Genomic DNA, 13,158 nt, shown 5'->3' with positions numbered 1-13,158 from the left:
CATGAACTGAACTTGAACTTGGTAAAGTATGTCAGCACCCAGGAGATGGAGGCAAGAAGATCAAAAGTTCAAGGCCATCCTCAGCAACCTACAGAGTTGGAGGTCAGCCTACACTACAGGAAACTTCAGAAACAAAGGGGAGGGCATGCGATCAGTATCCCTTTTCCTCTTTTTAGCTTTCTCAAATATATTTACTTGAGTGCTCTTCACCCATTTGATGACTCTGAGACAGACAAAATGTTCCACTGTTGGTCATGCATGGCATACTGGTAAAAAATGTCCTATGAGAATGAGGCCACTTACTTTCCAGATGAGGCACAATGAATCCAAGTCTTCCTTTTTTACTGAGAAATGCCCACATCCCAGTGTGTAGCCTTCACAAACAGCAAAAGGGCCCTCCCCGACTTGTCTCCTTCCACAGGTATCAATACACCTGAGCCCCCGGCAATTATACCCCTCACCCTGGCCCTTGACTGTAGTCACTGATTTCACCAGCACTGGCTCTCCTTGTTCTTTGCAGCACTAGCTTCTTGAGAAAGGAAGGCTATCTGGACAGCGGACTTAAGGCAACACTTTGTTTCTATGTAGTAGGTGTTAGTTATTTGGCACTCTTATCCTGTGAGAAAACATCCTGAACACGACAAATCCACAGAAGAGCTGTTTTTTAATATAGGATAGGAAGAGGCAGACGTGACAGGCCTGTGGGAAACACACATGTGGTAAAGAGAAAAGGAAGAGAGGAGAAGAGACCGGAGCAAGAGTGGGCCGCCATGAGTACAGGAACGCATGTGGCGCGTAGATTACATGGCCGCACGCACTTGCTTTACAGAGCCATGCAAAGCCACGGAGTCCTAGTCACGAGAGATGTTTTGACCCAGAAATGGCTATTTTGAACCGGAAATAACTAGGCGGTCCTCCAGGCAAGCCCAACCATGTGGGCATGTTGTGACTTCCTATCAGTAGGGCTACACAGTTGCATTCATTTCCTCTGATTGACAGGGTGAGGTATCATCTCTTCATCTCTTCCAAGACACTCATTCATATGACTCCTGTCAATCATTCTTGTCTGTATCTTCTTACACCTCTTTGTCCACAAGCACTGTAACAATAGGAATATCTACCCTGCAGATGTGTCTATCTCTAGAACTAAGTCCCACAGTATTCTGAGTGCTCTGTGAGTGTTCCTTAGCCAAGTAAAGATTCAAATGTCTAGACTGTAGATGTAGCTCAGTGTTAGAGTACTAGTCTAGCAAATACAGGGCCATAGTTTCAATTATCCTGGCAATTAGGTGGAACAGGCATCCATTGGCATAACAATGGTATCCATTTGCCTTCTTTTCAAGACCTTTCTTGTCTTCCGAGCCCCATAGTCTCATTGTGGTCAACGAGAAACCCGCTCATTGCCTCAAATAATTCAATCAAGAAAATCCCTTACTGGTTCACCCAGCTGCTTGGGTGTCATTTGATTCAAGATGTAGTCAAGTTGACAACCAAGATTAGTCATCATAGAAGGGTAAAACATTTTATCAGTGACAAAAAAAAAATGTATTTTTGTGTCTAAGTAGTGTAAGGGGATTGAACTGTAAATGTATTGTTGATTCTTCATCTCAGAGCATGATATGTGTCACATAGAAGGTGCTTGACTAATGATAAGTGAATATGTGCATGATAATTGTGATATAAATGTGGGGACAATAAAATTGAGAATATTTCTACAAACATGTTATCTCTCTGTGGATCCTTGTCTTCCCAGTGAATATGTTTATATGATAAATTACTTAATAATCATGACTTTCTTTAGTTACCTAGCAACATAGTTAAAGAGCTTTACCTGCATCTAATTGACCCATTTCTAGACTGAGGGTGTATTATTGCCACTTCAAGAGACATTGAAGTGTACATGTCATATTTGTGCAGGAATGGTTCCTTGTGAGGCATCTGCCTGTTCCTGGTGGATTTCACCACCTTCGGACACCAAGTAGAGACCATAAATGTTTTTGTTTTGTTTGTTTTGTTTTGTTTTGTTTTGTTTTGTTTTGTTTTTTTGCGGCAGGGGTGGGGGAGCTGAGAGAAGTAGGGAGAGATACAGAGGGGAGGCAGAGAGAGCTAGACAGAGAGCAGAAGGAAGAAAAGGGGGAATGAAAGAGAGAATGATAGTTTGGGTCCCGGGACTCTAGTAGCTCTGACCTACCTCTCCATTCTTCAGATAAATCTCTCTTTGGTAGGGAGGGGGGTGCTGAAGAAATGGCTTAGCAGTTGAGAACACTTTCTGTTCTTCCCCAAAACCCAAGTTCACTTACCAGTGCCCACACCAAGCAGTTCATAACTCCCTGTATCTCAGCTCTAGGGGACCCAACACTCTCCAGTGGCCTCTGCGGGTACCGCACGCCTGTATTTGCAGACAGACTGGTGTACACAAATAAATCCAAAACTAAATGACTCTTCTCATTTGCCCCGGTTTGGTTTATAGTCTGTCATTTGCTGCTCTGTCTGAGCAATGTCTCTCCCCGTGCAGCTCTTTGCTCACTCCTCAGTCTCAGCCATCTCCTCTGGTGCTTCTGCAGCCCTTGTAGACCATATGTCCCGCCAGTCCACACCCTGTGTGTGCCATCTGCATCTGCCCCATCACATTGCCGCCCCTGCCTTGTATACTGCAGGAGAGACTTTAGTCACTTAGAGCTGTGGTTCTCAAAGCTTAGCATCTCAGCTACGTAGATTCATGTCTTGCCATCTCTAGACAGCACAATTCTAAATGCTGCTGCACAAATACAAGGAAATGCAAAATGGGAAACACGGTATCCCAAAATCCGGGTACTTTTTCTTTCCTCTGATGAAAACCACAAATCTTTGTTTCTCATCAAAAAAAGAAAAAGAAGAGTGACTTGGGACAAGACTCTGACTGGAAGGAAAGTTTGTCCCTAGAAGCCACCCCTTGCTGATTGATAGCCTTTGGTTGGGACAACTGAGGTTAAGCCTCAGCTACTTCCTTCTTCTTTGGAATTTCATGTTTTAAATATTTAATTGCTGCCATATGTGAGTCACAGCATGACCAAATATTTTACCCCTAAAGTAGAGCTGACAAAAATAATCAGATCTTCTCTCTCAGTTTATGTTCTGGTAGACAACCCAGACTCTTAACTTGCACACAGAAATCAAAGCAGTTGAAGTTATAAAATAGTGAGTGGGTGACACTGAGCCAAAGATGGACACCAAGAGAAGTTGACACTCGACTTGGCCTGTCCTGCTTCTTCTCACCCTGTGTTCTCACTGTTCCATCTCACTGGTTCTGCCTTTGTCTCGGGCAGCTTTGTACTTGGTCAACCTCTATTCCCACCTCCTCACTATGTCTCCTGTGATCCAAATCCAGGCCCCTCACATAGCACAGGAAACCCTGATCTCTCCCCCCTGGGGCATCTGGGGAACAAGCATGTGCAACAGAGCAATTTGAAAAGGGCTTTATTCCCCCCCTCCCCTGAGTCAAGTGGAAGAAATCCCCTTCTAATGACTTAATTAAGCTGTCGGTCAAGAAGTATTTGGTGAGACCTGCTTTTGGGGTCCTCAAGAAGGAAGTGTGTGCCATGGACCACCAAGGAAGACAGGGCCAAAGGCATCAGGTACATCTAAAGGCAGCAAGTAAACCTGCACAAGTAGGTGAATATCAGTGGCTCTCTTCCCTCCCCAGTGGGCCCCTGTCCTCTTCACAGCTATGCTTTTTCTAATACAACCATCATTTCCATATTGTCCCATGCTAGACCCTAGATTTTGAATTCATGCATCCCTACATGAATATACATCTTCATTCAATGTTTGCATGTTGGGAACCCACTGTGGTGCAGGCTGCAATAATGATATGCAATCAATGATAGCAGTCATAGGGACCTTCAAGGATCCCATGTCCTAGAGGGTATAGACAGGGAGAAAGAAGTGTATAATAAACACTGATACTTAAAGTTGACAATTGCTGTGAAGAAATATGAACAAAACTGAGGGTAATGGGGAGTAGGGAAATATATGCTATTTAATAGGGTGGGCCAGGAAAGATACACTAGTCACTTTCCATTACAGTGACAAAACACACTAAGTGATCAACTTACAAAGCTAAAAGGCTATGCTTAGCCCATGGTTTTAAAGTTTTCAGTCCATGACTGGCTGTTTTTGTTGCTTTTTAGCCTATAGCAATGAGGAAACATGGAAAACAACATGGTAGAGAAATCTGCTAAGGGAGAAGGTAAGAGAAAGGACCTGTGTCTCCCAATGGCATTCATGAATTAACTAGTCTCTTACCAGGTCCACTTCTTATGGTTTCTATCCTATCCCAAAAAGATGAGAAAAAGGCCTTAAACATATGGGCTTTGAAGGATGTTTCAACAGATCCACATTATAACAAAGACCTTACTAAAAAGTGTGATTGGGGCCAAAGACTTAAAGGAAGAGAAATGTTCTATTTAGGGTTTCTATTGCTGTGAAGAGACACCATGACCACTACAACTCTTATAAAGGAAAGCATTTAATTGGGTCTAGCTTACAGTTTCAGAGGTTTAATCCATTATCAGCATGATGGGATATGTCTTATGCAGGCAGACATGGTGCTGGAGAAGGAGCTGAGAGTTCTACATCTTAATCCACAGGCAACAGAAGGAGTCTGCAACACTGGCCATAGCTTGAGCATATGAAACCTCAAAGCCCAACCCCACAATGACACACTTCCTCCAACAAGGCCACACCTACTCCAACAAAGCCACACTTCCTAATAATGCTACTCCCTATGAGGGTCAATTTCAAACCACCACAGAAGGTTAACTAGGCATGTGGATATGAGTTCATTGTGGGGATGGTTTCCACTGGAGATACCAAAATGTTAAGATCTCCAGGTGGAGAATGCATGGAATGTGTAGAAGCTAGAAATTCCAGGTGAGATGGGTGTGCACAGGACCAGCCAGTTTCAAATGCCAGGAGCTCAGTTTCCTCTGTGTACGGATGATCCCCGGAGGATAGAGAGCTGCTTTGCTTTGTTACAGTGCTGGGGATTGAACCCAAGGCCTGGGGTACTCTAGGCAGGAGCCTTGCTACTAAGCTAGATCCCCAGCCTGCCCTGTATAGTAATAGGAGGTGACTTATATTTCAGGAGAAGCACATTGGCTATTGTGTCCAGAATAGACAGGCTGAGGAGCAGGAGCTCGGTAGAGACCATGGCATATGTGGGAAGAAGGTAGAGGTACTTTCAAAGATTTTGAGAGATGAATCTGGGTTATATGTTACGTTTCAAAAATAGATCCAATGGGACTAACTGGAAGAGAAAAAGATACAGGAATGATTCTATTAAGATAATGAATGTGAAAAGCTGTATGGGGGACAGATAATGAATGTATTGGGAGGGAGAAATGACTCAATGATTCAGAGGGCTTACTACTGTTGAAGAGGAACCAAGTTCACAGCCTAACACTCAAGTCAGGCAGCCCCATCAGGTCCATCCCTAGGGGCCCTGATGCTTCTAACCTCCATGGGCATCTGCACATACATGCACATACCCATACCCATCCATACATATAATTTAAAAACTAAGAAAAACTGAGGAAGTTGCTTTACAACACACAGGCAAACCACCGACAACATATGTTCAGATCAAGTTAAATAAACGTTCTTCCTTGAAACCCAAACTCTGCCATGACTTGGATGTGATTTGTCCCTGCCCAAACTCAAGTTTGGGGACTTTTGAGAGGGATTTAGGCAATGAGAGTGCCACCGTTGATCCCTATAGGTGCAGAGAGTAGATGGTGATGGAGTAAGCTCAGTGCCTCCCAGCCCAGCTCCTGGTAGGCTGTTTCCTCTTTGCATACACTCCCTTCCTCCTGTTTCTCTGCCCTGTTATGAAACAGCATGAGGCATCACCAGAAGCCAAAAGATGCAGGTCCCTGACCCAAACTCCCTTCCTCCAAAGCCACCAGTTCATGTGACATTTTCTTCATAAAGTATCTAGTCTTAGTCATTTTGATTGGCCAACAAAAATAGATTAAGAAAAACTGAAAATTGAAGATGCTTAATAACTGTATGTTAAATTAAACATAAAATTTAGTTGAGGAAGTTGGTAGAGGTTTTTACAGAGCACAGATTTTGAGCTGAGACTCAACAGTAAAAGGAAAGGAGTCTTCCAAGGGACAAATGGTCCATGGTCTTAAATTTATCAATGATCCTGTCACTCCTTTCTGTACCCAAAATAAAATTATCTTTCCTTACTTGTGTAACTTGGGCACAGAAAGGAGAGTTTGTGTACTTATTTATTTTGCTTTATTCTTGATGTGTTTCATAAACCCAAGGGCCTTAAGCATTCCTGGCAAGTGATCTACCACTGCCACCAGGAATGGGGTAGTCTCAAGGATCTTGTGAAGTAGCTAGATTGGGGTTATATTTTGAAAATAGAGCCAATGGGATTGGCTTGTGAATGAGTTTCATGATGGGAAATGTAAACTGCTGAAATCTGGTGCCAACTAGAGTTTGTGTCTAGGGAAGAGATTCCACATAGTTCTGATAACTTATCAGACTATCTCTCACAGTAGATACCAGAACCAAGATGAGGATTTCCAGTCAGTGGAGGGAGTACCAGAGACTAGACAAAGATGATGGGTCAGTGGTGGGAAGACCAGAGCTGAGAGGAGGATGATAGGTCAATGGTGAGAAGGACCAGAGCCAAGAGGAGGATGGTCAGTGGATGGAGTACCAGAGCCAAGACAAGGATGATGGGTCAGTGGTGGGAAGCACCAGAGCCAAGATGAGGATGATGGGTCAGTGAAGGGAAGGACCAGAGCCAAGAGGAGGATGGGTCGGTAGTGGGAAGGACCAGTCAACCCTTGACCATGCCTTCATTTGGACTGCTTAGCTATGCATACCTCTCCTTAAATGTAAAATGCTTGTCAAAATCCAGAAGATGGATTTGAGTGGATGGTGAGGGGAGGATCACTGGACCTTTTATTTGTCCCTCTTTGAAATGTGGACACGCTGAGGAAAACCTCTTTCCTGTTTGGTATTGCTCATCTGGTTAATCGGCCTAGTGAGGATACATTGCCTTCCCTGGCTTGTTAAGGGCCGAGGTTCAGACACTGGCAATTCTAGTAATATTTCTATAACATGTTATCTAAAAAGGTTAGTTCTCAAAATAGATAGATAGATAGATAGATAGATAGATAGATAGATAGACAGACAGACAGACAGATAGATAAATGGCTCATACACTGGGGAGGAGGGTAGAATAGAGAAGAAGGCAAAAACTACCTGAGATGCCAACAGATACAAAATTTAGCAAAGTCTTCAATATAGCTCTATAACATATTTGAAGGACCAAAGAAAACCAGTGGGCTCTCTCTCTCTCTTTCTCTCTCTCTCTCTCTCTCTCTCTCCATATATATATAGATAGATAGATAGATAGATATAGATATAGATATAGATATAGATATAGATATAGATATAGATATAGATATAGATATAGATATAGATATAGATATATAGATATGGTTGTCAAGGTTGGTGGGTTTTTGGAGACACGGTTTCTCTTTGTAGCCCTGGCTGTCCTGAAATTTGCTATATAGATCAGACTGGCCTCCAATTCAGAGATAGGCTTATCTCTTCCTCCCAAATGCCTGGATTAAAGATGGGTGCCTCCATGCCTAGCATTTCTTGTCTTTCTTAAAGGATACAGTAGCACAAAAAGTAAGAATTACAACACATGTTGTTATGTTTGATAGCTTTGTGAGTAAAATAGAGAGAAATGCTCCTACAAATCCCTGAAATGAAATTCACATGAATCGAAAGTTGGTGCTCTAGGTTAAAATGTGCATGCCTTCTAGAAGAATTCCTGAAAGGTAATAAAAGAAATTGTAACCAACAAGTGCAGAAAGCAAAGGTAATTTGATGGAGGAAGAGGAGACTTTCCAACAAACATTGCTGAAACAGCTGGAGGGTCATGCACTAAAGAGAAAAGAAAAAAATCTACAGACTGGGAAGATGACTCAGCAGTTAAGAGCGCTTACTGCTCCTGCAGAGGATCCGGGTTCCTCTTACCAGCACTCACATCAGGTGGCTCACAACCTCCTTTAACTTCAGCTCTGCAGTATCTGATGCCCTCTCCTGGTCTCCTTGGATACTGCAAACACATAATTAAAATAAATATTTTAAATACATAACAAATTTTGAATGCATCTAAGCTCAGGCTTCATACTTTTCAGGAAAAATTAACTTTAAATGAATCACAGGCCTAACTGTTAAATGTGAGAGCAAAAATTTCTGAAAGAAAACCTAGGTGATTTTGAGTTTGGTGATGGTTTCTTAAACACAGTGCCAAAACAAAGCTCCCTAGGAGAAAAAAACATGTTCAAAGAAAAAATTAAATGGGATATTAGATTTTAGATGAATGATATTAAATACACATTGTGTTATAACTTAGAAATGCTGCTAAATTGGAACTTAAGATAAAAGATGTTTTTAGAAATATGTATGTTAAGAGAAAAGCATTATTCATCAAGATTTATCCTTCTAATTTAAGATATTATGATAAGAAAAGTAAACCAAGCTTAAAACAAGCAGATGGAAGGAACTAATAAAGACTAGAGAAGACATTAAGGATGTAGTGGATACAAGAACAATGGAGAAGGCAGGACAGAGCGCACCTTTAATTTAATCCCAGCACTCAGGAGGCAGAGGCAGGAGGCTCTCTTATGAGTTTGAGGCCAACCTGGGCTACAGAGTGAGTTCCAGGACAGTCAGGGCTGTTACACAAAGAAACTCTGTCTCGAAAATAAAAATAAAAGATAAATTTTAAAAATGGAGAAAACTGAGCTGGAGAGACGGCTTAGTGGGTAAAGTACTTGCAAAGCATGAGGACCTAAGGTCAGACCCCTAGTATCCACATAAAGCTGGACACAGGAGAACGAGCTCTGAGTCAATGCTTCCAAGGGGAGTTTAGCAACAGAAACAGGAAAATTCCGTTGGCCTAGAGTGCCTCAGTGTGAGCAAGAGGCTGCCTCACACAAGGTGGAAGTTGAGGACTGGTAGCTGAGGTTGTCCTCTGACCTTCACACACACACACACACACACACACACACACACACACACACACACACACACACACACCATACATGTATACATACATACAAAGATTTGAGAAAATAAATGAAACCAAAAACGTATTCCCTGAAAAGATAAAGAAATCTTAAGCTAAACTGACAAAAGAAAGTGATGAATTAAATGAATAGAATTAGAAGTGAAAAAGATAGTTACTACCAAATTCATAGCAACGAAAGAACTGTAAATAAACATGGTAATGTGTGGAAAAATCATAGGACTTTGATGAAATGAATAAATTCCAAGGACACAAACTGCCAAAACTGACTCACGAAGAAACTGACAATTTGAATAGATATGTAACAAACAAGGAAACTCTGGATTTGTAGTTTTAAACACACACACACACACACACACACACACACACACACACACAATTATTTTGTTTCTTACTTTATAACTGTAATTTTGCTACTGTTATGAATCATAATGTAAGTATCTGTGTTTTCGATGGTCTTAAGTGACCCCTGTGAAAGAGTTTTTCAAACCCCAAGGGGCTGCGACCCAGGGTTTGAGAGCCAATGCTGTGGAAGTGTTTTCTCAATTGGGGTTGTCTCCTTTCAGATAACTATCTATAGCTTATGTCAAGTTGACACAAAACTATCCAGAATACTCATTTGTGTGTGTGTGTGTGTGTGTGTGTGTGTGTGTGTGTGTGTCACACATGTGTGTGTATGTGCCCACGTGGAAGAGCAACTTTGTGTAGTCATTTTTCTCCTTCTGTCATATAGGCTTTGCGGAGTACACTCAAGTCAGAAGGCTTGGCAGCAAGCACCTTTACCCATGAGCCATCTTGCCAGCTCTGAAAGGCTAATTTTATTGCAATAAGAATTGATTTGTGTTGGCTATTGTAAGTTAAATAAATTCAAAAGTAGCCATAAGAAGAATAAAGAGAGCTGGCTTCCTGGGTAAATGAGCCAAGTGTTAGGAAAAGAGAGAAAAGATGCCCAGTCATTCCACCAGAACCCTGGAAGAAAGGAAAGGAGGGATGAGGTGTCATATCCAGAAAGCAAAAAAGGAGGAAGAAAAGAAAGCAAATACATTGAAAGAGATTCAAACCTTTTTCATTTTCAATTTTAAACATCGTTTGTTGATATGGGACATAATGGTTACACCTGAGATTCCAGGACTCTGGGAGGCTGAGGCAGAAAGGTTGAGAATTTGAGGTCAGTCTAGGAATGGAGAACCCTGCCTCAAAACAAATAACAAATGCATGAATAAATAATAGTTATTTACATTATGTTAGGAGCAAATCCTGTGATGTATAACCTGAAGATACATATGTCATACATAAGAATACAGACAGTATACAGAAAGAGAGCTACAACTCTTAACTCAAACCCTAGACCCAAATGTGTTTAAGGTGATTCATCTATTTTAAAGTGGACACAGGGCACGTGTGAGGAGGAGAGGTGTAGTGGGGCGAGAGACAGCACTCCGTGCCCAGACACAGTAGCGTTTCTGGGAAAAGAACATAAGCATTCACACTAAGGAAATAATAGATTACAAACAGTTTCTCGTGGAGACAGATCAGGATTTGCTGCCAGGAGAATTACAAAAGCGACTTTCTCTTTTCGCAACTCTGGTTTCCAGAATTGCAAACTGGGGATCACAAACCTGAATCAGGCCACTGATATTAGTTAGTCAAGGCCAGCTGCTTGCTGCACCTGAGGCATTAGCAAACAAAACAGACTCTCAAGGCAAACATTGCTAGAAGCTGACAAATAATGATATTTTTAAAGACCTCAATTAACCTGGGAAATATCACAATTCTAAATCTATGTGCTCTTATTCCGATAGCCTCCATCCACTCAGACACACTTGATATAGTATGATGGGAAAATCTGGTACACAGAGCAAACAATTTTCAATGCATCCAGTCTCATCTGCCCGGTGTTTTGGAGTATCTTGTCTTCCTAGCCACATTATGAAAATGGGCGATGAGTGGGCAGTGAAGTGGAGCTTTAAATGAAAGGCTATGGACCAGGCTCTTCAATGATTACCTCCTCTGAGTCATCTGATGGAAATAAGTGGGGAATGCCATCTGTTTGCAACAAGAGGTGAAGCAAGGTGCCAGAGTCAGACTCCTGGCTTACTCACTGTTCTGCTGCTGTGAAGAGGCACCAAGACCAAGGCAGCTCTTAGAAAGCATTGAATTGAGGCTGGCCTACAGTTTCAGAGGTTTAGTCCATTGTCATGGTGGGAAGCATGGTGGCACACAGGCAAAAATGGTGCTGGAGAAGTAGCTGAGAGCTACATCCTGACCCACTGGCCAAGGGAGAGACTCTGGGTTCAGCATGGGCTTTTTTTTTTTTTAATTAAAGATTCTATTTATTTATTTATTATGTATACACTATTCTGCCTACATGCATGCTTGCAGGCCAGAAGAGGGCACCAGATCTCATTACAGATGGTTGTGAGCCACCATGTGGTTGCTGGGGATTGAACTCAGCACCTCTGGAAGAATAGCCAGTGCTCTTAACCACTGAGCCATCTCTCCAGCCCCCAGCATGGGCTTTTGAAACCCCAAAGCCCACCCCCAATGACACACTTCCTCCAACAAGACCACACCTCCTTAGTCCTTTCAAATAGTGCCACTCCTTGGCGACCAAGCATTCAAACCTATGAACCTACAGGAGCCATTCTCACTGAAATCACTGTGACTGCTAAGTACAGGAGCTCAGACTCCAATTCAGTCCAAGCCTAGAGATCCAAGAACCTTTCAATGTGTTGTAGATGGATAGCTGTACCACATCCCTCTCTCCACAGGGCTTCAGGGAGCAGGGTGGAAGAGTGAGCAATGAAGAGGATTGAATCAGCCAGCCTGGGGGGTGGGGCAGGGTGAAGCAGTGTTTTCTGGACCAGGCTGGACCATTGCACCCATGAACTCATTACAGCTGTGTTTGCCCAAGAGCAAGCCAGTTGATACTCTATCATGAAGGAGGGAGGGGCTCACAAGACCCCCACCCCTAGCTGAAGAGCTTTTGACAGTTGAGGGCTGCTTGGGGAAAGAGCCAGTTACCTTTAGAGGTGTGGTCCTTAGTAGGACAGCAACACTCCTGTGAATGGTCCCACACCCGCTCATATTTGGGTGCAAATTGGACTCAGTGAGTTAGAAAAAAAGGAGGATATGAAATTAGGAGGGGGATGGGAAGTGGATGGGGGTTTAGGTGGAGGAATTGGGGTGGATATTATTGAATATTGTATGCATGTATGGAGTTTTCAAGTAATAAAAATATTTTATATATAATTAAAGGCATCGTCCCTTGATTAAGTGAAGTGTAAATGGCAGCCCTTAAACAAACTCAGCTCTCTCCAGAACGGTTTGTTTACATTTCCAAGAGACACTTTACACAGTGTCTGTGCATGAGAGACCCTACAGAAGAGTTGATACAAATGTCTTCTTCCATCAGCCCCAAACCTTATCACTTTCTCCTTGACAGTGAGTGGTTCTCAACCTTCCTAAAGAGTCGAAGCAGACCTTTTAATACGGTGCCTTTTGTTGCCATAAAATTTTTTCATTGTTACTTCATAGCTATAATTTTGCTACAGTTATGAATCATAATGTAGATATCTGATATACAACCCCAAGGGTCTCAACCCACAGGTTGAGATTCATTACCTTAATGAGAGAACTCTCATTGTCAAACCTCTTGGTATTTCTTGGGCTTAAATACGTATTATCCCTTGGCAGTTGTTTGTTCCTGCATTTGTTGGTTTGTTTGCTGTGTAGCCCCAAACTTGTGATCCTCCTGTGTGCTAAGGTTAAGTACAGGCATATGCTAACCACACTCAATCTCCTGAGCTCTGTTTGGTTTTGCCTTGTATTTTTAACAGCAACAACAAACAAACAAACAAAAAATATTGCAGTCATTTGGAGAAGGAGAGAAGTTAGAAGTGCAAATGAAAAGAAATCCTTTTAGCCTACTTGATTTACTTATAACCCTCTGTAAAACAGAAAGAGAAAAATAATTATACAATTAAAATTGGCCACAGTAACAGCAGTTGGCACAAAAATAAACAGTCAAAAAATGAAATGTAGAAACA

This window comes from Onychomys torridus, chromosome 5, assembly GCF_903995425.1.
Source record: "Onychomys torridus chromosome 5, mOncTor1.1, whole genome shotgun sequence".
In the NCBI taxonomy this organism is placed as follows: domain Eukaryota; kingdom Metazoa; phylum Chordata; class Mammalia; order Rodentia; family Cricetidae; genus Onychomys; species Onychomys torridus.
The sequence above is the reverse complement of the archived record's forward strand: the minus strand, read 5'-3'. Positions refer to the sequence as shown.